General features: G+C 40.0%; 1 non-coding gene across 1 annotated transcript; it reads right to left on the bottom strand.

Annotated features, from left to right (window-relative positions):
* Positions 1 to 1,550: 1,550 nt before the first annotated feature.
* Positions 1,551 to 1,657, bottom strand: LOC141624386 (small nucleolar RNA R71). The gene has a single exon (XR_012534192.1). It is a non-coding gene; the product is annotated as a small nucleolar RNA R71 (small nucleolar RNA).
* Between the last annotated feature and the right edge of the window lie 3,219 nt (positions 1,658 to 4,876).

Here is a 4,876-nt window from a genome sequence, read left to right as displayed (position 1 = left end):
ATCATTAGTAGGTATAATTCTCTTAATCCCTTTTTAATTATTGCTAATTACTTTCATTTGTTCATCATGTTTCACTTTGTTGGTATGATTGACAACCTTGCTAGCATGTTCAACATGATAATGAGTGAGTAGTTCCATAGCTAGGGTTAATGGGTAATTAGGGGAAACCAACATGGGGAATGATTCATGCTTAAATTAATATGCTTTCATGGTTTATTTGCTTGCTTGTTTTGATCTCAACGCATGCACATGTTATGTTTGATGAAATGCGAGCCTATGAATCCTTGCATTTTTTACCCATCACCTACCTTTTCAATGAGACTTGTAAGATATAAACCAACTCGAGTCTCATTAGACCATGCATGTTGTTGAGTAGGGAAGACTAAGTCAACTTGTAGGTGTTGTACAATCTAATCGATTCGGCTCCGGGACCCAAACTTTTCTAGGATTGTAAGATATAACCCAACTCAATCCATCACAACAATAATTGCTTGCTTATAATTTGAGAACATGTTTGTATGATCAATTCCCATGAATCCCCTATGACCCCATGATACCCTAGTGCTTTTTATCAATTGTTTACAACCCTTTCACTTCATCTTGCTTATTTATTTTCATCGCTATTTAGTTTAGTGACCTTCTACATCAACCCAAATTGTGACACCCCTAAGACACCACTAGTCTCAATAGAAATCTCATTTCAATTCCCGTCCCTTGGGATCCGACCTTTTACTTGCCTCTTTACTAATTGTAGAGTTGTTTGTGAAGCTATAAATTGTGTTTTGGTCTAGGTGCTCCTAACGACAAGTTACCGAAAAGATTTAGTCCCGACCAAAAATGGCGCCATTGCCGGGGACGGTGTTATCTTGATTTAGATTTTCTTATATTGTTATTAGTTGTGTCTTTCCTTGCCTTGAGGAAGTAAAACTCCTCAAGGTTTGTTCTAATTGTTTTCGAGTTGTTTGATATTTTGCATGTCTAGAAGGTCACAAGGTGATTTGTTACCTTTTGATCGTGAAATTGAAAGAACTTTAACAACCAATAGAAGACTTTCTAGGAGAAATTTGAGAGGTATAAGTGAGGTTGTAGATATTCAACCAACTATTGAGTTCATCAACCCTTTTGCAAGAGAAGGTGAGGAGAACCCAACACAAAACACAACACAAAATCAACCCACAATGCCTAAGTTTTCATCACATTCCGTACCCACCGAGGAGAACCTACCCAATGGTAGTCCCACACCACAACATTTGACCGGAAATTTCATTGCTAAATCCGCATTTATCCAATTAGTCGAAAGGAGCCAATTTGGGGGGATGCCTAGTGAAGACCCTCACTCTCATATGGAGACCTTTTGTGACTATTGTGATGCGATTTCTCAAACCGGTGTAACTCAAGACCAAATTCGATGGGTCTTATTTCCTTTTTCTCTAATTGGCACCGCGAAACAATGGTTGAAGGGCCTTGATAAGGCCACTCTCGGAATTGATTCTTGGAAGAAGTTGGCTCTAGATTTCTACAAAAAGTTCTATCCACCGGAAAAGACTAACATGCTAAGAGCTCAAATTACTGGTTTTAAGCAAAAGGATGAAGAATCTTTGTATGAAGCTTGGGAGCGGTTCAAAGGAATTTGTCGCTCATGTCCTCACCATGGACTTAGCGAGTGGTTCTTGGTACAATAATTTTGGAACGGTCTATATGAAGATTCAAGGAACATTCTCAACATGGGATCAAATGGAATGTTCACCGAAGTTGATGACAATCAAACTTGGAACAAAATTGAGGAAATGGCGGTCCATAACTCACAATATAGTAGACCTCGCAAGGGTACTAGAGGAGAAAAGCATGAAGTGGACTCCGTTACTCAATTGGGTGCTCAACTTAGTGCTCACATTGATACAATCAACTTGAAGTTTGAAAAAGCTATGGCTAGACTTGAAGAAGCCTCAAAATCACCAAAGCATCATGTTAATGCCATGACGGCATCCTCATCAATCCCAAGTGGGATATATGAGAATTGTGGAACTTTGGGACATGACTCAAGTGAATGTAGGGGAACAAATAAACAAGTGAATGCTTTCCAAGCATACAAGAGTGGTACCCCTTATTCCAACTATTACAATGAAAACACCAAATTCCATCCAAATCTCTCATACAAAAGCCAAAATGTTCAAAACCCTCAAACAACATACACCCCACCTCCCATGAGAAACCAAAATCAAAGTCCCTTTTACAACCAAAACCAAAGTTACCAAAATCAATCTCCATACAATCAACAAAATGACCAAGGTTTTGAAGTTCAAAAAGCGGTCCTCCAAATGCAAAAGAATCAACAAGAATTTTTCACTCAAATGCAAAAAGATAGTCAAGCAAAGGAAACCACCATCAATAACATCCTAGCTCACACCAAAACGTTGGAAACCCAATTGACTCAACTAGCATCTTCAAGCTCACAAAGACAAAAGGGGCAATTACCACCTCAAAGTAATCCCCCAAGACATGAAACGGTTAGTGCCATTCACTTGAGAAGTGGTACAAGGTATGAAGCACCGAAGAAGCAAGTTGAGGATGAAGTTGTGGAAGCTAGTGAAAAGGAAGAAATTGTGCAAAACTCCAAAGATGGAGAATCATCAAAAGAAGAAATTTCAAAGAAAAATGAAGACAAGGTCAAGGAGAAGGAGCCCATTGTGATTAGACTTCCTTTTCCAAGTCGTCAAGCCAAGCCCAAATTTGATGACCAACTTGGAAAGTTTATGGAAATTGTGAAGAATTTGGAAGTTTCAATTCCTTTCAAGGAGTTAATCAATCACGTGCCGGCCTATGCGAAATACATGAAAGACATCCTCACAAAGAAGAAGTTGATCCGGAAGTTCGAGACTATCGCCTTCACTAAGGTGAGTAGTGCAATACTTCAAGGGAGTTCACCTCCAAAACTCAAGGATCCGGGAAGCTTCTCAATACCGTGTACCATTGGCGACACCACGATCAACAAAGCCTTATGTGATCTGGGGGCTAGTGTGAGTGTTATGCCGTACTCGGTGAGTAAAAGGTTAGGGATGGGAGAGCTTAAATGCACCAATATCACACTCCAAATGGCCGATAGATCGACGAAGACACCATTAGAGATATGGGAAGATGTTCCGCATTTAATTGGGAAATTTTTCATCCCGGTGGACTTTGTCATTGTTGATATGGAAGAAGATTCCAACATTCCAATCATTCTAGGAAGACCTTTCTTACACACCGCGGGTGTGGTGATTGATGTGAAACATGGAGATCTCACTCTAGAAGTGGGAGATGAGAGTATAACTTTTAATCTTGACAAAACCATGAGAGCTCCCCGTTTATATGAACCATGTTTTATGATCGATCATTATAGCCGGAAGGATGATAGGAAGAAGTCGGAACTCCAATGGAAGAAGAAAATTGAAGATGCTCCATTCAAAGAGCATGTGCATTGTAACAAAGAGAGCTTGCAAAGCTCACCAAAGTCAAGCAATGAAGAAGATGGCCTCATTAGCCAAAACAAGATAATGGGAGAGTTATCTCTATCAACTCAAGAGGTGTTTAGTGATCAAGTAGATGAAGTTTGTGGTCTTTGGGACGATGAGTTTGAAGGGATTTTCAATCCCTACATTGGTAATGCTATCGATCAAGACCGACAACAAGGGCAAAGATCTATTGAAGAACTTTATCACGACAATGAACAAGCTTTTGATTACTTTTTCAAGGTGTTGAGCAACATTAACAACACCTTGGACATGCCCCCTTGACATCTCATCAAGAATGAGAGTTTGGTGGAGTCCTTCCTAAACCACCATTTGTAAATATTTCTAACTCTCTAACTCGCATTTTAATTCTTAATTTGCATTTTTGTCATTTTTGGATTTTTATGCTTTGATCAAGATAATTATCATGTTTGAGAGAAGTGAGGGAGGGACTAATAATTTCAATTGATGTGTAGTGCTTTAGCTTAGTGTGGGGATAGCAATTGCCTAGGCTATTCATGCCTTAGTAGTGCCCCCACAATGAAGAACACGAGATTTTGACGAAGAATGAAAAAATGACAAGGGATATGCAAGGTACACGGATGGAACTGAATCCGGGTAAATGGGGTAGAATCCGAGCGGTTTCAAGAGAATCCGCCCGTCTTCAGGCAATCCAGGCATATTGTGCAGAAGACGTCCGTCCTTCATGAGCCGAGTTTTTGAAATTTTGTGACTGGTAACGAATCCGGGCGTCCTGCAATAAATCCGCCCGTCTTCAGAAAGACGCCCGTCCTGAAAGAGAAGACGCCCGTCTTTTTGGCTGAGGAAAACAAGAAAAATCCCTGGAAAGGAATCCGCCCGTCTTCTCTGAAAGATGCCCGTCCCGCATTTTCAAATCCGTCCGTCTTTGCTGCAATCCGCCCGTCTTTAGGCGAGAATTCCTGAAGCCCATCCAGACAGAATCCGGGCGTCCCGAAGGAAAGCCGCCCGTCTTCCCCGTGCATTTCAAATTTTTTAGGTTTATTATAAACCCCATCCCACATTCATTTCCTCATTCTTTCATTTAAAACACTACCCATAAACCCCATAACTCCAAAACCCTCATCCTCTCCATCACAAAAACAAGATTCCTCAACAACATTCACCAAAATCAAATCAAAACATCCTTTTAACAACAAATTAATCCCTCCTCTTTCAACAAAAATCAAAACCAAGCACAAAATCTTCAACCTTTGAGTCGATTTTTAAATTCATAAAGGCAAAGCCTTTCATCTTTAAATCGATTTGGGTACTCTAGAAATTGAAGATTTTCACTCTTTTCTTGGTTTATTCATCAATGGCAAAGACAAAGGGAGCAACAAAAGCAACAAAGGCAAAGGCACTCTCAT

Source organism: Silene latifolia, chromosome X (genome assembly GCF_048544455.1).
Source record: "Silene latifolia isolate original U9 population chromosome X, ASM4854445v1, whole genome shotgun sequence".
Classification (NCBI taxonomy): domain Eukaryota; kingdom Viridiplantae; phylum Streptophyta; class Magnoliopsida; order Caryophyllales; family Caryophyllaceae; genus Silene; species Silene latifolia.
The sequence above is the reverse complement of the archived record's forward strand: the minus strand, read 5'-3'. Positions and strand labels throughout refer to the sequence as shown.